Source organism: Dermacentor variabilis, chromosome 3 (genome assembly GCF_050947875.1).
Source record: "Dermacentor variabilis isolate Ectoservices chromosome 3, ASM5094787v1, whole genome shotgun sequence".
In the NCBI taxonomy this organism is placed as follows: Eukaryota; Metazoa; Arthropoda; class Arachnida; order Ixodida; family Ixodidae; genus Dermacentor; species Dermacentor variabilis.
This window is the reverse complement of record NC_134570.1, coordinates 65290280-65313825: the sequence shown is the minus strand read 5'-3', so window position 1 is coordinate 65313825 and position 23546 is coordinate 65290280. Positions and strand designations below refer to the sequence as shown.

The following is a 23546-nucleotide window of genomic DNA, read 5'->3' as shown; positions in this document are numbered from 1 at the left end:
ATTGCCATTTCAGTCCACGTATACGCATCAGTCACCTGCGAAACACTGATAATCTCCCCTGTAAAACTACGCCGCCGTGAAACAAGAAAAGAAAAATACCGGGAAGAAGTACGCCAGTTCACGGTGCAATAATAAATTGTCATGCGCAACTGTGTAGACACTGCGCGCACGAATTCAAAAAAAGAAAAAGAAGAAAAAGAAGAAACAGGCCACGAAGCTCGCGCCAGCTTTAGGAACCGCGATAGATGTACAGGGTGTTTTTTTAGCTGCACCAAATTCTTACAACTAGAAAAATATAAATCACGGTAATGTTATGTTTACCATTCGAGTGTACAGATTGGCGGCCTCTAGATACGGAGCAATCGCCGCACTTACGTGCGTAATTAGCGAAGTTACGGTAATTAACTTTCTAATGATTAACAATAGGTGGCTACAGCATATGAGTACCTTGGGGCCCGTCCTCGTCACTACCTATCCCAACGATCAAATTTTGAATAGCGGATTTCATGCGGGAGCTACGCGAACAATTAGTCCCCCTTGACAGGCTCCTTGAAACCGAAATTGACTGGAAAAAGAGCGTCTGTGTCGTTTACACCCCCCCCCTCCCCCCTCCCCCTTTCGTGACGTCTCCGAAGTCACTGCCGGTCCAGCCGGCGAGCAGCTGGCGTTATCTCCTTGGTGTCTGCGGCGTTGGCCTAGCGCTTCAGTGCCGGCAGTCCGCCAAATTTACTTCGTCATTCCGTTGGGCGCCATGTGTCCACTTCCATCGACGAAATGTCGTTTCAGGAGCCCAACGGAATGACGACGTAAATTTGCTGGCACGCCGGCACTGAAGCGCTAGGCCAACGCAGCAGACACCAAGGAGATAACGCGAGCTGTTCGCGGGGCCGGACCGACGGTGACCTCGGAGACGTGACGAAAGGCGGGGGGGGGGGGGCGACATCGACGCCACCGACGTTTCTTTTCCAGCCTGTTTAGGTTTCAAGGAGCCTGTCAAGGGGAACTAATTGTTCGCGTAGCTTGCACATGAAATCCGTCATTTAAAATTTAATCGTTGCGATAGGTAGTGTCGAGGACGGGCCCCAAAGTATTAATTTGTTGCAGCCACTTATTGCTCATAATTAGAAAGTTAATTACCGTAACTTCGCTAATTACGCACGTAAGTGCGGAAATTGCTCTGTATCTAGAGGCTGTCTATCCGTACACTCGGAGGGTAAACATAACGTTATCGTGATTAATATTTTTTCTCATTTTAAAGATTTGGTGCAGCTAAAAAAAAAAAATGAAATCAGCGTGTATATGCGCCTACATACGTACAGCGCGAAACTATGTGTTTTTACTTCGACTCGCCAACAGAAATGCTCGAAACAATGCAATCGTCTCCCCCCCCCTCCATTTAACTTCCCTTCTTCTTCCATGCGATTTCGAGGACAGAAAGACACGCATTATTATTTGCTGCGCACGGCGCATTGGCCGGTAGGTTGTTAAAACAGGCCTTCAACGGGGCATCCTATATACGGCGCGCGCGCTCAATGCGAATCGATGCTCTCGGTCAACACAGGCGAGCGGCCACGACTCGGAAAGCCAGCTTGACGCGAGTGCGTGCTTGTGTGCGTGCGTGTGTGTCTGGCGCGAAGCACGAAGGAGACCAGCACCCGTACGGACCGGTCGTGTGTGGCTGTGCTGTTAGGGCAGGGTTGCGCATTGAACGCGTGCGTCGAGATTTTGCGGCACGGCGCCGGTGGGCGCTCTTGCAGCGCCCAAGGTCTTATTGAGCCGGACGGCTTGACGGTCTCGCGGCATCGACTTAAGTCTGTAGCGCGGTCGGTTGGCGAATGGCCGTAAGCCCGGACACGCAGTGCGCTGTCACGGACGGAGCTTTCAGCGCCGCGAGTCGGCGGATCGAGGCGGGCGTCGTCTCGCGTTCCTGAGGCAACGCGATTAGTATTGACGGAGAGATGACAGTTCAAGGACGGTGACAAGATATTTGCACCCTTTGCGCCTGTTTTCTCTCTTTCTTTTTGATTTCTTTAACTCGACACCGCGCCGAGCCACCGTGCCTTGCGACCGCGTCGTAGAACGTAGCTGTTCCGGCACGGTGATAGAATTCCCCGGATGTGATATGGCCCCTAGCGGGCAATTTCCGATAGTTTCAATCGATGAATCTGGGGTCACATACTGTGCTTACCACTGTTTCAGGCCGCCCTGCTGTTTTTGCTATCATAAGCTCTCTTATCTGTGACGTCGACGTACGTGCTGGCTGGCGGAATCTCCGTAACGGGAGTCTATAATGCAATTGACTCAGCGCCTCGGTTAATTATTATTATTATTATTATTATTATTATTATTATTATTATTATTATTATTATTATTATTATTATTATTATTATTATTATTATTAGATATGGAAACATACAAACACACAAAGGAAACAGGGAGAAAGCAAACTGACAACTGCCACTGAGAGGGGAACAGCGCCTGCCTACTCTGTCGGGAGGAGGGAATGAAAAGAGGAGAAGAAGATCGGAAGCAAAGAAATAGGAAATAAACAAAACATTAAATAAAGTAAATGGTGGAGGTCTTTACCAAGCTGAAAAAATATTCAGTCAATAATGCTCTGGTCTGACGCGCTGTTACTGAAGACGGAAGGCTACACGAAACGAGAGGCGCGCACTGCGGCGAAATCAGCTTTCAAGGACGTGGCTGCGGACGAGGCGTCGTGCATACGCCTGAAGGGAGAGTGTAAGACCATAGTGGGTGATCATCCTCTGGTTGACTATTGTACAGAAGATGAAAAACGAGGAAGGGATTGAAAAATGGGAAAAGAAAATAAAATTTTACGCACCCCACACGGTCCGTGCTTACAGAGCTATTTGCCGATGACGCAGCGATCACAGCAGCTCGCGCAACTGAACGGTAGCGCAGCTGAAACAGATGAACTTGTGTTCCTGTCTGTAAGGCGTGGTCGAATGCTCGCGCGTCCTAGTGTTTGTTCTTGTGTTTGTAAACGTGTGCATATGGATGTGTGTGTATGTGCGTGTGCGTGTGCATATGCGCATTCATTTGTGCTCTCGGATAACGCTCTTAAGCCTCTGTCGCTCACTCCCGAGTGGCGATTGCTTGATGCGCATGTCTAAGATAATGAACTTGAAGAAGTGGGTACCAGCGAAACACAAAGGGATGCGTACACAAGGAAAACGCGTTAGACACAGACGGACGGTGGAATTTCAACTGTACTTTATTGGAATTCACATTGGCCCACATAACCTTCTACGCGTGCGCATCTTCAAGTCCTCCCAAAACGTGTGCGTTACTAACACCTCGAAAAGTACACTGCCGCACGAAACAACCGACGCATGCGCACCTTTTACTGCTTCCGAGACCCGTGCGTCAATGTCCGTTTTTTTTTATCACCTTTTACCTGCCCGATAGGCAAGCACATTCCTTGTTGGTTAAACACAAAGACGTATCACAGGCACAATTTTCTTTCTGATTTCCAATGTGAAAGGCTTCTAACATTTCCCGCTCGTGTCTAGTCTTTTCCTTAACTAAAATGTTCACACGACCAAACATTGACACTCTTCTTTTGCACTTATTGGAGACGCGGCAATGTCTCGTCCCCGCTTAAGGATGCGTAATGTTCTTGCAAGCGCTTGTTAACAGAACTACCTGTCTGGCCTATAGAGACTTTACCACAAGCCAACGGAATGAGGTAAACAACACCAGTCTTGCACTGTATGAAGAGTGTCACGTGTTTCATTTTAGAGGCCCCTCTTTTTCTCCCCTCGTTTCCAATCCTTGCGCACAGACTAGGTCGTTTACCCGCCGTGGTTGCTCAGTGGCTATGGTGTTGGGCTGCTGAGCACGAGGTCGCGGGATCGAATCCCGGCCTCGGCGGCCGCATTTCGATGGAAGGCGAAATGTGAAAACACCCGTGTACTTAGATTTAGGTGCACATTAAAAAACCCCAGGTGGTCGAAATTTCCGGAGTCCTCCACTACGGCGTGCCTCATAATCAGAAAGTGGTTTTGGCACGTTAAACCCCATAACTTAACTTAAGACTAGGTCGTTTGCAAGATGCGAAAAATACAACGCTTACACCTTGGCTTTCAGCGACCTTCTCAATGTTGTGGGAGATGTTATGAATGTATGGCATTACTTCTAGCTCCTTCTTAATTCTGGTGTCGGCAACTTCGGCCGTGCAAGACCGTTCGCTTTTCGCAATCCGGCTTCAGCAACAGCCCTAATGGCCGAGAGAGGGAAACTCAACCAGCTGTTTCAGGCTACGCGCCATGAGGTGGCAGTAGCTCTTCTGCACTGCGTCCAGAAGACGTCCAACCGCTAAACCCCTCTTGACCAGTTTAGACTGCTTAGAATCACACGGCATGAGTGCTTCTTTAGACCGGGGTGAAAACATCCAGCAGACATGTTCATTGTCGTGAAAGGTTAGCTGTAAGTCGAGGAAGCGAATGTGTTTGTTATCCAGCAGTTCTCAGGTAAAATTCACACCGCGAGAGCATTCCTTAAAAACAGATAAAAATACCCTGTCCTAACTATCTACTATGTCCCCTGGTGAAAGTCCTAAAGAGATAGAAAAGGTCGTCAATATCTGGAAAGACGTGGACCAGATGATCTTTCCTCAAGAATGTGAAGATGAGGTTGTCAGCACTTGTGTTTCGTCTATCTTCTTCGGGCTTGTTATTACTGCGTGCTGTAAGCAAATATAATTTAAGAATTTGCCAGGACAATACTGCGTAGCACTGGGCCCAACGTTAGACCCAGTACAAATCTCCTTGTTTTGTAAAAATACGCGACCCTTAAACTCGACTAGAGTAGCCTGTATATAACAGGACAGCAACTCAAAAAAAAACGCCATGCCACTGCCACCGCATGACGTGTAGTCTGAAACTGCAGCTTGAGAGGTTGCTCGCAGCAACTTTCCCTCTCTCGGTCATTAGGGATGTTGCTGAAGCCGGATTACGGAAAGTGAAGGGTCTTCCAGGCCAGAAGTCGCCGACAACAGGGCGGAGGAAGTAAATAGAAGTAATGCCATACAGTCATAAGGAAGGAAGCAGGAATAGACGGAAAGGCAGGGAGGTTAGCCAGTTCCCGAGACCGGCTGCCTATCCTGTGCTGGGAAAAGGGAGTAAGGGAAATAATAGCGGAACAAAAGATAGTAGAAAAGAGGTATTACAAAAAAAGAAGAGGAAAGAAGAGGGAAAAAGACAGCGGAAAAAGAACAGGAAAATACGGCTCCGTCTCTAAGGCCGGTTCTCCGCAAGGAGCGCAACAACGCTTTCAAAGCCTTTTGCGCTGAGGACGGTTTCGACCAGTGTCCCAGGACCCTTTCCTCCGACAAAGGGCGTTTGTCAAGATTATCTAACACTCTTGAAAGTTCTTTCCTGGTCGCACTGAAGCTGGGACACTCACAGAGAAAGTGGGCAATTGTTTCCTCGCACCCACAGTTATCGCATGTAGGGCTGTTGGCCATTCTGATCCGAAATGAGTAAGCACTCTTGAAGGCCACGCCAAGCCACAAGCGGCACAGAAGTGTCTCCTAAGCTCTACATTGTCCTGGCGGAAGACGTAGCCGTAGATTCGGATCCAAGTTGTGGAGGCGAGCGTTGGTAAATTCCGTCGAGCTCCACTAGATCTCCCACAACATTAAGAAGATGGCCGGAAGGCAAAGTGTAAACCTTGTATTTTTCGCATCCTGCAAACTGGCTAGCCTGTGTGTGAGGATTGGAAAAGAGGGAACAAAAAGAGGAGCCCTTAAATTAAACACGTGAAACCCTTCATCTAGTGCAAGAGTGGTGTTGTTTACGGCATTCTATTCGCTTGTGGTAAAGTCGATATAGGCCACACAGGTAGGCGTGTTAATAAGCGCTTGCAAGAACATAACACATGCTTAAGCGGGTACGAGATAAGCAATTTGGCAGTTCATTGCCGTGGCTGCAAGAAGTGCGAAAGAAGGGTGCCAATGTTTGGTCGTGTGAACATTTTAGGGAGGGGAAAGACTAGACACGAGCGGGAAATCTTGGAAGCCTTTCACATCGGAAATCCGGAAGAAAGCTGTGTCAGTGATACGTCTTTGTGTTTCACCAACAAGGAATGTGCTTACCTATTGGGCAGTTTTTTTTTAATTATGGGGTTTTACGTGCCAAAACCACTTTCTGATTATGCGGCACGCCGTAGTGGAGGACTCCGGAAATTTCGACCACCTGGGTTTCTTTAACGTGCACCTAAATCTAAGTAGACGGGTGTTTTCGCATTTCGCCTCCATCGAAATGCGGCCGCCGTGCCCCGGATTCGATCCCGCGACCTCGTGCTCAGCAGCCCAACACCATAGCCACTGAGCAACCACGGCGGGTGTCGGGCAGGTTAAACGTGGTAAAAAAACTGACATCGATGCATGGGTCTTGGAAGGAGTAGAAGCTGCACATGCGTCAGCAGTTTCGTGCGGCAGGATACTTTTCGGGGTGTTATCTATGCACATGTCTTGAGGGGAGTTGAATATGCGCATGCGTCGGAGGTTATGTGGGACAATGTGAATCTAAGTAAAGTACAGTTTAAAGTCCACCGTCCGTCTATGTCTGACGCCTTTTCCTTGGGTACGCGTCCTTCGTGTTTGGCTCGTACCCCCTTCTTCAAATTCATCATGCACCGACTGGCCCAAGAGCTTGCGCTAATGCACCTCAATTCTAAGATTTCATTGATAATTGGGTAATAAATAGCGAGGGTATTTATGACCCTGGAGAGCCGTAGCTATAGTCATCATCATTATCGCCATAGTAATCATAATCATCATCAGCCTGCTCTATGTCCACTGCAGGACAATGGCCTCTCCCTGCGATCTCCAATTGCCCCTGTCCTGCGCCAACCGATTCCAACTAGCGCCCGCGAATTTCTCCGCTCCACCTAGTCTTCTGCCGTTCTCGACTGCGTTTCTCTTCTCTTGGTACCCGTTCTGTAACCGTAATGGTTCAACGGTTATTTAACCGGCGCATTACATCACCTGCCCAGCTCCGTTTTTTTTCTCTTAATGTCAATTAGAATATTGTCTATACCCGTTTGTTATCTGATCCAAACCGCTCTCTTTCCGTCTCTTAAAGTTATGCCTAGCAATATTCGTTCCATCGCTCTTTGCGCGGTCCTCAAGTTGTTCTCAAGCTTCTTTGTCAGTCTCCAAGTCTCTGCGCCATATGTCAGCACCGGTAAAATGCACTGATTATACACCTTCATTTTCAATGATAATAGAAAGCTTCCAGTCAGGAGCGGACAATGTCTGCCGCATGCGATCCAACCATTTTTATTCTTCTGTGAATTTCCTTGTCATGATCAGGGTTACCTGTGATTAATTGGCCTAGGTAAAAGTGCTCCTTCACAGACTATAGAGGCTGACTGGCGTTGTTGAACTCTTGTTCCCTTGCCCGGCTATTCCTCATTATCTTTGTCTTCTGAATATTAATCTTAAACCCCACTCTTACACTCTCTCTGTTAAGGTCCTCAATCATTTCCTGTAGCTCGTCTGCATTGTTGCTGAATAGAACAATGTCATTGGCAAACCGAAGGTTGTTGAGATATTCACCGTCGATCGTTACTCCTAAGCCTACCCAGTTTAATAGCTTGAATACTTCTTCCAAGCACGCAGTGAATAGCATTGGAGAGATTGTGTCTCCTTGTCTGACCCCTTTCTTTATAGGTATCTTCCTGCTTTTTTTGTGTAGAATTAAGGTAGCTGTGGAACCTCTTTATATATTTTCCAAGGTATTTACTTAAGCGTTCTGTACTCCTTGATTACGTAATGCCTCTATGACTGCTGGCATCTCTACTGAACCAAATGCATTTCGTAATTTATGAGAGCCATATACATAGGCTTATTGTACTCTGCGGATTTCTCTATAACCTGATTAATGACATCGATGTGATCCATTGTACAGTATCCATTCCTGAAGCCAGCCTGTTCCGTTGGTTGACTGAAGTCCAGTGTTGCCGTTATTCTATTGGAGATTATTTTGGTAAATATTTTATATAATACTGGGAATGGGCCTATAATTTTTCAATTCTTTAAGGTCTACATTTCTGTGGATTAGTATAATGTTCGCATTCTTCCAGATTTCTGGGACCTTTGCCGTCGATACACACTTCGTATAAATAGCCGCCAGTTTTCCAAGCATTACGTCTCCTCCATCTTTCATTAAATCGACTGTTATTCCATCTCCTCGGCAAGATCGATACACATGCACAGGAAAAATTCTTCAAATGCACATTACTTGTGATGATGGGAAAAGCCATTGGCCTTATTCCCGCCAAACAACGAACAGGTCAACAAACCATCTTTTCTAGTTGTTTTTTATTCGTATCTCTCACATTGTTACAAATTGTATGACAGCCTGCTCAGCAATCCAGGACATAAGCGCTGACCTTTTATTTCTGAGCGTGTTCGTTTTCTTTCCTTTCTTACTATATTCTTTTGGCGAATTCGAGCTAGAGTTGTTATTTTTTTTATTTTTTTAGGTGCCAGTATTATAGGGTCTGTTGTATATTTATGGATATCGCCATGTCTAAATACATGAAGCGTTCTCTTGTGAATTTCACGTGTCAAGCTGGTGTTGGGCCTGCCGGTGTGTTCAGTTGTTCACGAGTTGTTCATTTGGTAGAAATACCGGCTAATCCCTCTTTACCTGCTGCCTTGTTCCGGCCATCTATGAACGTCCGCAAATTATTTGCTTTATTTTTGGCCCGAACACTCTTCACGCAAAATAAAGCAAAGGAAAACACAAGAAAAAGTTGAGCAGCACAATGATAACACGCGTACATTCAAGCGAGAACCAAGAAAATTTAGTAGCACAAACGATTTCACGTCACAAAATTTTTGGACGCTTCGTAGAATCTGACCCCGTACTAACGAAAAGCTGTTACGCTAGAATTATTCGTAAGGAAAAACTTCAACCAAGCTTGATGTTAGATATATTGTTTACGAAGGTGGCCGCTCAATGTCAAAGAGCCCTTTAGGACGGAAAGCATTTCGAATTCCGCCACTGTTGAGCAGTCCTACTCCTGCTCAGGTCTACCGCTGTGCAAGCCAAACGTGGTGGAAATTTATCGCCGTTATCCTTTTTTATATACCGGGGACAAAATTAACGCAGCTTTTCATTCGTCTGTGATATTCGCCAATTTGTGTGTGTGTGTGTGTGTGTGTGTGTGTGTGTGTGTGTGTGTGTGTGTGTGTGTGTGTGTGTGTGTGTGTGTGTGTGTGTGTGTGTGTGTGTGTGTGTGTGTGTGTGTGTGTGTGTGTGTGTGTGTGTGTGTGTGTGTGTGTGTGTGTGTGTGTTCGTTCGTTCGTTCGTTCGTTCGTTCTACTTAGTCCAGCAATCCTGAGATTTTATTCTCTCCCACAGAAGAAGGTTACTACTAACGAAAATTGAATAATTGACAGATGCCAATGTAGAAGTGAACGCGGTACCTTAAGAAGGCTGTCCACGCATGGCTTACACAGGCGTCGCCATGTCGACTACTTCTCTTGTGACTTGCTGCCTATCTCTAAACGGCTGCTAGGTTTCACCAAGTCTTGGCTCTTTATCGGTAATACGTATTGACTGGTCCGATTTCCCATTTCGTTTGACAGGAATCGTTCCTCGATCTCCAGTGTATCCAATGGCTTCGAGTTGTTTTTCTTTCCGAAGTTTCTTTTATTATTATTTTCCTATGCTATTCTTTGATCGGCAGCGAGCTTTCCTTTCTTTTTTATGCTGACGCTTGCAAAACAAGCCGCAAGGTAAATGTCATATGCATTTCCTGTCAAATTTACGCCATCCGTAGCTTCGTTCCTGTATTTCGTGATGCTAATGATCCCTCTTGGCTGCTATTGTCGGGAAGGCTACACCTCCCTGTATATGAACGAGAAGTGTAGCCATCCGCACGTGCGAAGAATGATGGAAGACGTCACTTCTTTAACAAAAGCGTCACAAAAGCGTTACGAAAGCAAAAGCGCATCTGTCGCTTTTGACAAACAAAACGCGCGTGCCCTACTACATCCCCACATATAGCTTCTCGTCCTTATTTTGCTTTTGAAGACGCTAGCAGCAATCCTAGATGCTTCTTCTTTTATTATCATTAATATTATTATCATTTAATGACAATGCATAACAAGAACCCTTCCATGCATCTACGACTGTCTCGGTACTGCTCTGAGCGAACTCACTGTACGCTCCCAATTTTTTTTTTTTAATCTTATCACGGCGCCTACTTCTCTTCCGCCCATGATGGTCTTTTATCTTCCCTTCGAACCAATTCTCTTGCCCTAATAGAACACTACTTGTTCGCTTTGCGCACTACATGACCTCTCCCCAGCTCCACTCCTTGATCTCAACTAAAAAATGACCTATCCACTTTTCATCCCTAATCGATACTGTCATCGTTCTATTTTACGATGTTGTGCCTACTGTTTTTGTTTCAATCGCTTGGTTCGTGGCCCTTAGATTCGTTTAGATTTTCCGCGTTATCTTCCAGATTTCGGCCCTGTGACTTCCCGGTTTAGACCTAATAAATTACTGTCTTCATAGAAAAGCGTATCTAAGTGCAGTTTCAAGAGGAATCAGGAACATCTAAAAGTTACTAAGTCTGATCGTTGCACTTTTACTCTTAAACATTTCATATTTATGGAGGTGCTTGTTGTCTTTCTTTCTGAAGTCGCACGTATTATTTTTTCCACGTTTTCGTGGTTCTTGTTGCAGTCCAGGAATTTTGGTCTTTGCCCCTTCGGCCATTTGTTGTACTTCACCGTGATGCGGGAGCGTAACTGAAAGGACAGATTTAAAAAAAAGAACAATATAATAAAGACACAGTCAAATTTAAACAAATTTCAGCTAGTAACGTCGAGACAGTGCTCTCTTTGCGTAAGATACGCATTTACGGCTGTTAGTCATAAATTCGCTGCTGCGTTATAGCAGCGTGTTGATCAGGCGTAGAACACTGATATAACGCAGCACAGAATTTTCGCCTAAGTGCAGCAAATGAATACGTTATTATAGAACGGACTAACTTTTCGACATTGTTACATAAAAGCAAGTAAAATTCGGCTGATCTTTCAAAGTATAATTTATGAATATACTGCCCATAGCGTTAGGCTAGTGCACTGCGGTGAAGTTCAACAAATGGCTAAGGGGCAATGTTCAAAATTTCTGGATTTGACCATGTTCGCCAGCCAATGCACTTTTTTCTTTCGCTTTCGCTTGTAGCGTTTACAGGGCCTTGAGTACAGTTTTAATCTAATAGAAGAATAGTAGCTCGCGCCGCCAACAGGTGCCAGCATCTTCGTAAACACAGCCAACCATTATTTTTAAATCTGAAACAGTATTCGCAAACATGCCTCGCTTTTCTTCTGTATTTCAATCGAAAGCGCTCGCGTCTATTGCTTAGTGCATAGCGGAGAGAGAGAGAGAGAGAGAGAGATTGAAAGACAAAAAAATGTTATGGAGGCTAGCCAGCCAATCCCCTTCGGAAGCTTGAGCCATACTTTTTTTTCTTTATTTTTTTAGGACTCGTCGTCAATGTCATCAATAAACGCGTAGGTTCGGTTACCCTGTATTGGAAGAGAGCAAGGTATACAGAAAGGCGTGAGGAAAGGTAAGGGGTAGGTGTGGAAGCGAGCACGTTCGAACGCAACGAACGACACCGGGTGTTCAAAAGCACTGAAACAGATCAACTTATCCAAAAGGAAAGAATACAAAAAAAATGAGTTTCGGACCCCTGTCCGGCTCCATTAGGTGTTGGGGTGATGGTGAGGACGCATAGAAGAAGGAGGAGAGGGATGTACGTTGTTAGGGACTATTCTTGTTTCAGGTCGTGCTCTGTCTCCTCCGGTGTGCTAAGCTCAAAGGTGCTAACGCGGCTCTGGTGGGCTATGTTAGGTCGGTCAGTCGCTCCTGAACTATGTGTGATGGCGTTAAGCTCACGTCGTAAAGACGAAATTGAATGTGCATCGAGTTGATTGACTGTGCAGTTACAGAGTATGTTGGGTGTACTATATGCTGCGCCCCCCCCCCCCACTCCTGTGTGGGCGTATAGGGAAACCATCTTTTGAACGTACAGGCGCTTTCAACACCTTGTGAACCGTCGAACGCGGATGTCTGATTTCTGATAATCTCGTGTAGCCCGTCTGTTATCTACGCTGCGTTAGGTAGGTATCGTGCGTGCGCAGATAGGAAGCTTTAATTGGAGGTACTAGGCAGGAAAGTTCGAAGAAACGCTTTCAGCTACTCTAGTTCACTTCTGAGAAAAAAAAAGATTCAACGCTATTCCGCCCAGCGAAGATGGAGGAGCAGCGGAGCTGTAAACGTCGTGGTAAGAAAACTTGTGATAAACATTTCATTGGCATGACTCATTGTCACTTAGTAACAACGGTCACAGTGCCTTTGTGGTCGCTATGATAAACATTGATCGGCATACTCGCAACTGCAAACACATTCTTTGATAACGTTAAATTGATGCACGTACGCCGCGGGGTGGTCGGTTGGACCGGATCGGTGTGGCATCGCAAGCGACATGTCTGCAACACGAAACGCGTAAACCACTCTCTTTTCACTCCCGACACATCCACATTTATATCACCAATAATGACCACAGGGGTAGTGTTATCACAACTAACCCAAGCAAAATGAGTAGCCGTGAACCTTAAGGGGCTATGAGCCATTGTATTTTTTGCTTGCTTATGGGGATATTAGCCACTGCTTATGGTTGTATGTGCCATTGATGATGGCAGTTCTCGACATGTTGTTCTCTATGTTGTAGGCGTGATTAGAAATAATGTGAGCGCTGTTCACTTTACTTTGCTGAGTGCTCGTAGCCTCTGCCTTACGGGGCTATGAGCCATGGCATTTTTTTGTTTGCTCACAGGGGTATGAGTGCTTACGGGGGTATGAAATTCTATGGTTCCCTAGCCATATACAGCTCCGCTTTCAAACAACAACACTATCACAAGCCGGCACTTGTGCATCGAAATCTCAACGAACTGAATGCAAAGCAGCACAGAATATGGTCAGTGGCGATATCAACTCGTGTCATCGCAACTACCGGCATAGCAGGCAGCACTCTCAAATATTGTGACGATGGCGTAGGAGCTCGTGAAGGTTACTCCCAGTGAAGGATGAAACAGGGAGACAGGGCAGTTCCCCCACTTCCGAGAGAGAGAAAAACAGAGTGGGCAAGGTTCAAAGGATACCGAATGGAGGCGGGAGGGTCAACAAAGCGCTGGAGGAACATAATCCTGTGCGCGTTAAGTTCAACACTCCACTTGGCTAATGAGATCGCACGCGCAAGAAGGCGAAGTTGCCTCGAAGCGTTCACCGATGAAGGCGGGATAGCTACACTGTATTTCCTCCCCGTGGCGATCGAGCAGCCTGGGCAGCGCGATCGTTGCCGATGATGACACACTCGGGGAGGTGTCCAGCGATTTCGGCAGGTTCTTGCTTTCACGGGGAGTTCGAATTGAATGAATACCCTAACTTCCGGCATGAATTAACGCTGTAGATGATGTATGTGGGAACCGGTGCTCTCCTTTCCTTTTCTTTTTGCACTTATTGCAGTAATAGTCTGTTTAGGCACCCGCGTGTTTAGGCACCCGTGTGACAATTAACGCGTGTGTTATTTATTTATTTATTTATTTATTTATTTATTTATTTATTTATTTCACACATCCTCAAGAGCCAAGGCATTATAGAGGGGAGTGGGGTACGCGAGAAAAACAATAACAACGATTACTACATGGTTATATAATGCAAGTGAATATATAATATGTGCAGTGGACGTAATCACTATGAAATCAAATAACAAGGATACTATGACATTCAAATTATATAAACCTATAGCGACATCTGAACTGGACGAAAGGACAATACGTCGTGACAGAGCTTGCGCAAATACAGCGCATGTGGCCACGTGCATGGTCACAGTTGAAAAAAAAAAAGAAGCAAACAAGTTTCAGCGGAAAAGTGCGCTGTCTTCGATTGACGCGATATCATCAGGAAGGTGGTTCCAGTCGTTCCTTGTATGCGGAATAAATGATAACAAGAACATGTTTGTGTGACAGAAAGTGCCTCTTTATGACGGTGATCAACTCGAGATGACAGATAAGTAGGTGCTAGAATGAGCTCACTGCTAAGGATGTGATGACGAAATATTTTATGAAATAGGCATAAGCGAAAAGCCTTAGCTGGCGTCCAATCAGAGGCTTGTGTTGCAATTTGTTGGAATTTTTTTTTAATATACGCCCTCTCTAGTATTTTCAGTGCTTCGCTTGTTCACCTCTTGCAGCCGTGTCGCAGACGTAAACCTCGACGGTACGGTTTCATTTTTTTCCATGTGACCTATTAGCGGCACCTTTTGCTGATGCCAATAGCGCGTTGTATAATCGTGTCAATAAAGAAATATCATTTCGTATAGACAGAGGTACGATAGTAGAAACCACGAAGGCACTTTGAATATGATGACAAATGGAAACAGCACAAATTTCGGCTCGAAGTCACCACATTCAGTTATGACCTATGATCCAGTTTGATCGTGTGCAAGGGCAGCGCAAATCTACCGAAAGCCTGCCCCAGCCCCACCGCGAAAGAAAGAAAGAAAGAAAAGTACAACTGCATGTTGCACTCCTGTAACACGTGAAGGAGAAAGCCTGCTGCACACTTGGTAATGCATTAATTTATACGATCGAAGCGGTCAGACTTCCTGCAAGACATAACGAACCGCAGTGTGAAGTAAACATATGGCGAGCCATTGTCTGAGAGCATCGGCCTACTCTCTACGTTGCCGTCTCGCATCGTCGCGTTGCCTCTTTCGCAGTTCGGCGTCTTCGGCTCGTTTTCGACGCTTAGCTGCGGCTTCGGGCGCTCGTATAGCGGGCTCCGACTCGCGCCAACGACGTTTCTCTTCGACTTTACGTTGCATCCTCTCAGCAGGGCAAAGCAACACTCGCAGTCGAACGTTGCATACCGTTTCTCGCTTGACGAGCATACTCGGCCGTGGCGTACTTCAGAGGGGGGTATGCAGTGCTTTATTGATGGTTCGGATACTTCTTTTGAGCTTGTCCTTTAGTGAAACGTATGCTGTTATGCGTGTTGTATGGGTGATTTCAATGAATGTATGGACTGTTTGCTTCACTTTGCTTAGTGCTTGTAGTTTCTGCCTTAAGGCGGTATGAGCCATTGCATTTCTTGCTTGCTTGCGGGCGCATGAGCCATTGCTGATCATATCTTTGCACCACTCGACTAGACGCCGCCTTCTTTAGGTATGAACCATTGCAACGAGCCACTCAAGACTTCCTTTCTTTTAAGACTTAAAAAGACTTCTTTAAGACTTTCTTTTAAGACTTAAAAATATCCCGCGTGATGCGCAGGATACGTGATGTGGCACAGCCGCATCGCAATTGCCATTACGCGCTAGCTTAATGCACATTTAAATCCAAATCATTCGATGTGCAGGCAGTGTAGGCCTATCTCAGTTCGCTTCAAGTTGAGGCATGCGTTGAGGAGTGCGCGTGAGGAAAAGTTCTGGTGTGGGTCGCACATTGGACGGTTCGCTTAAGTGAGCTTTGCCGCACTAGAGAAACGTTATGCGGCGAAGCGTATTAAGAGAGGAAAGGGGCCACTGTCATGGTAAATAGTACCTGTTCCGTAACTATACACGCGCTCGTGCGCTGTCTCTAGTCACAGTACTAACGCCGAGATGTCTGATAACTGTACCGGCAGCCATTCAAAATTGATTCTCTCGTTGCAGTTGCTCCAGAAGTGAAATGCCTTACTTGTGCGTCACGATGTATCACGTGGCTTATAAGTAGTTTCGTGCCCACCTCGAGCTAGTTACACACACCTGACCGGCTTTTTCCTCTTCCGTAAAGAACGACAGCCGACTCTTGATAAATGTGGAGACGTTTTACTTGTAATCTACTTACTTATCTTTTGTCCTGAACTTGAGTGAGAACTGGAAAGTGCTTTTTTACTTGCCACTAAGAGGAAACATTCAGTGCCATTCCACTCTGTGAAGGTGGACAACCAGCAAAACTGTGTATGTGGGCGCCTTAATGGCGAACTGTCCATTGCCGTGCATCAGCCGGCGTGTGCACATAAATGGAAGGCGAGGCGCGACTAGTCGCTGCTCCACGATGTTGAGCCTCGGAAGTTGATGACACATACCCTTCTATCGTTGCAAAAGGCGGCACGACACTTTCTCCTAACGAATCCCGGCACGTAGAACAGACGCGCACCTCACTGCACTCCGAGGGCGCACACTGCTTCCCCGTAGCCAAGGCAATCATGCGTTGGTCGACATCCCGCACTGCAGTGGTGGTTGGGAGGTCATCGAAAAGCACAAGCGGTCACACACGACACAGGCCACACACAGTTGGTTCCCCACAGAGTCCCTCTGAAACCTGGCCGCTGCTCCGGTGAAACGTTCCAAGTTTGCGAGATCGGGGCCACATGGACGGTTTGCATTTCTTTCCGCCTCGCGGTCCTAGTCTGCAGCGCGCTTACGGGACCGCCACAACGGGAGAGCGGAAGGAAAGGAAAGAACATACGCAATCGCTTGGAACGCCGACAAAGAGAGGGCGGTGCAAACGTAGACATGGCCGAGGCGGGTCAAATCATAGTGCTGGTGTTATCAACTTAATATCTGATACGGGTTGTATTTGGACCTAAAATATTAAACTTATTTTTGTAAGCTGACGGCGTGCTCAGAGCCTGCTTCACCTCCGTCGCGGGTCGGCCCGGTATTGCACTCTCTTCGGAATCGGCCCGCGTATGAAGAGAAATTCTCGATCGACACGGCTCGATAGACGCACGCAATTTTTTCCAGAACCTAGCCGTATACAGCTGTGCTGTAAAAGAAAATGCGCCGCTTCACTCGGCACTCTTGAAAAATGTAATCATACAACTTGAAAAATGTAATCCCCCCCCCCCACACCAAGTCCTTCTAGACTGCATAAATACTACATAAACGTGAAGACCGTAACGTCTCCGCCTCCCCCCCTCCCGCTCCCCCCACCCGCCCCTCTTCTTCTGTGGGTATGACTTAAACAATACTTTTTAAAATACCTTGAATTTGGGTTTAGCTTTTGCCTTGCGCTTGGCGCAAAGAAAAATGTTCTTACTTTTGCCCCAGAAAACCTACTTACTACAAGTAAACAAAACCCACCGGCTTTATCCTGCCCGCTTCTCGGTGAGCAGTACTTGGAGGTCCCCGACTGTGCCTTCTTTGAGAGCTTTGCTAATATACATATACACGGCAATCCGAAAGTTTCTGTTGTGTGCTCCCGTATCCGACACGACTAAAGCATCCCGGCCAGCCGACCAGGCTTGTTTTCTCGCTGCCCAAACCACCTGTCGTGGCTGAAAAGGCCTGTAGGAACTTCAAGCATGCACTCGAGAGCTGCTGCTCCCGTAGAAAGCTGAGCAGAGGGCGCTCGAAAACTGGCGCACCATTTCGCCTAATTAGTCGCAAGTTCTTGCTTTAGGGGTCGTTTCATGCTTTTGGCTCGAAACTCTTCGTTGGCGTCCTCGCGTACACAACCGCTGCAAATGACGCCAGCATTGTAGAAAAAAAGAGAGAGAAAAATAAAAGGCTGGTTCACCGCCTGGAGTATAGCAACTTCGTCGTCTCGAGTGTTTGTTTTTGTTGCCGAGAGCCACGTACGTTTAATGAACCTCGCGAGAACCCCTTCTTGGGCATTGGTCTTCTGAGCCGTGAAGGCTTGCTCAAACAGGTGCAAGTAATATTAAATGAGGCACGATGTCGATCCTTTAGCTATTGGGGGAAAATATACATGCCGTATACGTGTATACCTAGGAGGGACGACCCTCCTAGAACTAAACAATAAAAGGAAATCTATTTGGGGCTTTTGCAAGCCCTTATCACCAAGCCATGGCTGACAGGAATACCTGTGCATTGGATTTATTTTTTATACCTCTGCCGCCTGATTGCTGCACAGTAAGAAGTGTAAATAAAACAATGGGATGTACATAAACAAGGACTCGCAAATTACAAAGAAAACGCAATGCGGACTTTCCGGAGCTTCGAGTTGACGATCAATTTGCCTTCGTCTTTGAACAGCTACTAGCTAACCTACTGGTTATCTCAATCGGCAGAGTGACTGTCTCCGAAAGGCATAGGTGCCCAGCTCGACCTCAACAACCCGAACGAGTTTTTCGCCATCTTGTAAGCTTTCTTTTTTTTTTTCTAGAACCCATATAAGCTTCCCGCGTAACGTTGTCGTACTTCTTGGCAGATAACACCTTCCCTTTCTGTCAAATTGACTACGCGGACACCGCAGTAGTCGTTTGTCTATAGCATTTCTTTTTTTCCTTTCTGCAGTTTCTTCTTCCATGTTTCGCATAACTTCTACTTGATTTTCTATTCGATATTCTTTGCCTCCTATCTCATCATTAGCATCGTCATCTGCCTATTTATGTGCATCGCAGGACGAAGTATTCACCCATTTATCTGCATAGCTGACCAGCTGACCAATTGCTGACCAGCTGAGCACATCTGGTTCCCACGTATTTCCTAATTTCGTCGCACCGCCTACTTCCCGTCCGTCCCCGACTACGCTTCCTTTCTCTTGGCACTCATTCTACAACTCTAGTAAACCGCCGATTATACGCCCTATACGCGGCCCAACTCCGTTTCCTTCCTCTTAATGTCAACTATAGGATAACGGCTAACCCCGTTTGCTCTTCTCTTCATATGTCATAGCCTTCTGTGAGGCAGCAGGTCGGCGTAAAACGATGCTATACCGTCGCACTTTGCTCATTCCGCGATCTTATTCTGATTTCCCAATTGGCGCTGTGCGCGACTCTCGATTGGATGCATAGTCGCTTCAGCAGCGGGTGCGATACGAATCGCTTTATCGAGCCGTACGACTAGATTTTACCCGCGTTGCTGCGTCACTGGAGGGTCGCACCGCGAGCCGCACCTTCGCAGTGCCGCGCGCCTAATCAAGTAAATTCAACAAATAATTTGAGGCTAATTATTTCGTGTTCGGTATTTCGGCTGCAATGAAATTTACAGGCGCAAGTCGGAATCAGCTAGCGCACGACACGGCTAACTGGAGATCGCTGGGAGAGGCCTTCGTCCTGCAGCGGGCATAAAGAATAGGCTGCTGCTGCGATTGATTATTATTATTATTATTATTATTATTATTATTATTATTATTATTATTATTATTATTATTGTTGTTGTTGTTGTTGTTGTAGTTGTTGTTGTTGTTGTTGTTGTTGTTGTTGTTGTTGTTGTTGTTGTTGTTGTTGTTGTTGTTGTTGTTGTTGTTGTTGTTGTTTATACGGTTGTTTTGAAATCTCTAAACATGGAAGTTGACTATGAAGGCGCTTTCCTTCAAATTTCCAATGCCGTAAAGTTTGTAACGAAGACGTTCATCAATGTAATTAGTTTCATTATTGAATTAATTCGTTCGACCTCACTTGCAAGTGATTAATTATCATTGCAAGTGATAATTAATTTGCAGTGACCTGGTTGCAGCAACCTTTCTGGGCATCTGAATAAAGTGTTTGAAGTAAAAAAAAAAAAAAGAAAGACACGTACGCGAATCGCGGCGGAAGTTATCGAGCAAAATGTGTAGACTGCGAAAACGCGTTCAGAATCACGTCTGGCCGCTCGAGTTGGGGCTCTAACGAGATCGCTCCAAACGGTGAGGTTAAAATGAAATAATAATCGTAATAATACGTCGACGAGGAGCGTTTTAAGGCTGCAGCCAATGTTTGTTCCCTCGAAGCGCGCCGCACTGCTTCCCGCTCTCGCCGCTTGTTTGCCGTCGACGCGTGCTCGCGCGGGCTTCTCGGGGCGAGCGCTTGTAGCGCGCGCGCGCGTCCGCGTCTGCCGCGACGTCGCTTCTCGCCGAATAACAGCCGTCCGTCCGAACGAAGGCACACAAAACGCGTCGCCTGGGCTCGCATTCACGGTCGAGATGGCTGACTCCGTTGGTTGCTGTATGCGAGGTACTTATACACGCATCGTTGTGTACAAGTCGCGGACTGCGACGGACGGTTTGAGCACGGACTGTGCCGTGTACTGGAAGATTGTGCAATGCAGCGGCGCAGCCGATGCGCTCGGGTTATATAGCGTTGAGAGGGGAGACAGACAGGGACCGATAGAAAGCGAGGGGCGCGTTTGAGAAATAGGAGGCAGCGGCGACGCGGGTGCCTCTAGAGTCCCGTTGCGTGACCCGTCTTATATGCGGGACCCTCGCCCGGCGTAGTTGGGCAATACAGAAAAATGTTTGCACAGCAGCTTGAAGACTATGTGAAGTAGCGTTAAAATGCAAAAATAAGAATAATAACAGTGTAATCGCTACATTGCGTACGTGTGTGTTTGTGTGTGTGTGTGTGCGTGCGTGCGTGTGTGCGGGCGTGCGTGCGTGCGTGCGTGCGTGCGTGCGTGCGTGCGTGCGTGCGTGCGTGCGTGCGTGCGTGCGTGCGTGCGTGTGTGTTTCAGACGCTCAGACATGTGCAGTGTGCTTTGGGGCCGAGTGGCCAGGACACATCGGACAGAACAAGCGCTTCAACGTAAAAGCCAAGCATGCATTATTATTATTTTACCTTCTATCCAACCGAGCTATCAATGCCGAAGAAGTTTCCTAAGAGGTGCTTGCATCCACTGAAGAGAAATGGGGCTGCAGCTGGAGGGCCGCTCAGCAAGCCATATTAGAGCATATAAGACTCGACTAGTCTACAAGACGAGTAAATCCGCCTAGCTATCTGCACAAAAAGAAACCAAGCAAGCACGAAAGAAGAACTCCGAGCTTCATTTTTGTTGAGTAAGACTTCGCGCAACGTCGTCAGCTCTAACATAGTCGTTAAGGGCGTATTCATGCCTACGCTACGTGTCAGCGTAGGCCCTCAACAAAATTTGCCCACATTCGTCTAAGTTCTACCGACATTTAATTGGAAAAGCCTCCGAGTACTGCGTGGTGAGCTCCGATGTCACACACATGGAGTCAACACTCAGACCCTCGCATTTGACGCAGGAGTGCCGTGGGTCGCTTGTTGAGGCGTCTTGAGGACGGTTAGAATATGGTTAGCCGTTGAACATTTAAATGTGGTGTTTGGCAATGACCACGAAATATTTTAACAGAACATCGTATACATGTAGGCGTGCACGAATCGTATCCTGCAGTGGCACGGTACAATCGATCTCTGTTCAGTGAGTGAGTGAGTGAGTGAGTGAGTGAGTGAGTGAGTGAGTGAGTGAGTGAGTGAGTGAGTGAGTGAGTGAGTGAGTGAGTGAGTGAGTGAGTGAGTGAGTGAGTGAGTGAGTGAGTGAGTGAGTGAGTGAGTGAGTGAGTGAGTGAGTGAGTGAGTGAGTGAGTGAGTGAGTGAGTGAGTGAGTGAGTGAGTGAGTGAGTGAGTGAGTGAGTGAGTGAGTGAGTGAGTGAGTGAGTGAGTGAGTGAGTGAGTGAGTGAGTGAGTGAGTGAGTGAGTGAGTGAGTGAGTGAGTGAGTGAGTGAGTGAGTGAGTGAGTGAGTGAGTGAGTGAGTGAGTGAGTGAGTGAGTGAGTGAGTGAGTGAGTGAGTGAGTGAGTGAGTGAGTGAGTGAGTGAGTGAGTGAGTGAGTGAGTGAGTGAGTGAGTGAGTGAGTGAGTGAGTGAGTGAGTGAGTTGCCGGATAGAAAGTATACATTGTAGCCAATGTGATTTCGCGGGAATTCGCAACGATTGCTAGAAGAGCTGCTTCTGTGATAGATCGTGTTTCTTTTTATTATTCATCTACTTCTTCCTCTTCTTCTTCTCCTTCTTGAACGACAAAAGATAAACAGCACATGATTGCCCAATAGCGATTGTTGCGAAGCTCCAGAAAGCATCCGCGCGCCGTGATTTACCGTAGAAGCAACAAGGCGCGCTGTGAGAAAGGCCATGCCCACGCTTCATTTGAACACAATCCCTCATCAACCAACGAACACCCTGTAATATCGGCTTCTGCTTTCCCAACCGCTTGTTTTCATCGTTAACGTAGTGTCCGACACACTGCTGTTAACTTTGATCTTGATTCAGGGCACCGTAGCAGTAAGGCTGCTTGAACTTCCGTTATGGCAGCGGCAATAACGAACAACATCTTTGAAGGCGCGGGGGTCATGGTCGAATCTCGGCAGCTTGTACCGACGTCCGACGCTAACGTTATGCCGACGTGTTCTCGGAACTGCGTCTCCCGGTACCTGTGTGTTCCATTTGATTCCCTTCGATAATCGAGGGCGAAACCAGAGAAGAAACTAAGGACCACGGAACGAGCCATGGAACGAAGACTCGTAGGCGTAACGTTAAGAGACACGAAGATGGTAGTATGGATTAGAGCGTACATGGGTGGAACTGATTATTTGGTTCAAATGAAAGGAAGAAATGGAAGTGTGCAGGCGATGTAATGCGTATCCAGATAACCGGTGGTTTATTGGAGTAAAAGAATGGGTGCCAAAGGGAAAGAAAACGAAGTCGAGTACGGCAGAAGATCGGGGGGAGGGGCGACGATATAGCTGGTTTCCAAATCTAGCCCCCAGTTACCTCTGTCACGATGCAACAGAAACGGTTCTCGAAGGCTATTTTTTAGCGAAGTGCATGCGCCAGATGTTATTTCAGGGGCCGCAATCGAGTCATAGCCACCTTGCATTGGATGTTGCCTGTTAGAAAAATTGAACACAGTTTGCATGCGCCTTTCTCCTGTACTAGTGGCTATGAAATACGTTGTTGTTGTTGTTGTTGATGATGATGATGATGATGATGATGTGGGATCTAGAGGAAGACGACGGCGACGCAGTTATCATCTCTGAGTCTACTATGCTGGTAACCGTGTCGGACATACTTCGACCGGGACTAGTACTTCGCTGCAGTTAACAAGGCGGAACGTACTCTTTGCCAGCCACCGTAGCAACGCCAAAAATACGCTGGAGATACATTCCCTGGGGCCGTATAACGGAAAACAAGGCCATTCTGATTTTATTTAAATCGCCTGACGTCAAATTTACATAAAGACCGGCGCAAACACCGGGCGGTGACCCGCAGTGTTGTTTGAAATGTCCAATCAAACGCCCTCCTCGTTTGTAAGAGGTCACTCTTGCTCACTTTGAACGCAAGATAATAATTTGGTTCGCGTGCACTTTCGGAAGTATAATTCACGACGGGCTGCACTTTTCACCCGTTCAACATCACGGCATCTGGAGCGGTATTTGGTAAGTGTCCACCTAGTGGGCATGTCAATTTCCTCTGTTGCTGAAGTGCTGATTGGCTGCGGGCTCCGGTCTCCTTCCGAGGCGTACCCCAGCCCAGCCGACCAGAATTTGAGCAGCAGACGAAATACGAAATGGACATGTCCACTAGGTGGACACTTATGGAATGGCCCCCGTGATCCGTGCGTCGCCATTCATTTCATCAAGTGCAAGCGTCGTGCAGGACGAGTCCACAGAATTCCCTGCACTCGTCAGAAAGGTATAGTGCAGAGTTCGTGCACCAGGTTCAGCACGAACAAGAACTGGCACTCAAATGGCAGGAACTAG

The 23546-nt window shown here is 46.9% G+C and overlaps 1 protein-coding gene and 1 pseudogene across 3 annotated transcripts in view; both read left to right on the top strand.

Annotated features, from left to right (window-relative positions):
• SK (small conductance calcium-activated potassium channel) overlaps positions 1–23546 on the top strand; it is a 526806-nt gene that overhangs the window by 269618 nt on the left and 233642 nt on the right. The gene's annotated exons all lie outside the window — the stretch shown is intronic.
• On the top strand, positions 16621–16799 carry LOC142576805 (U2 spliceosomal RNA; annotated as a pseudogene).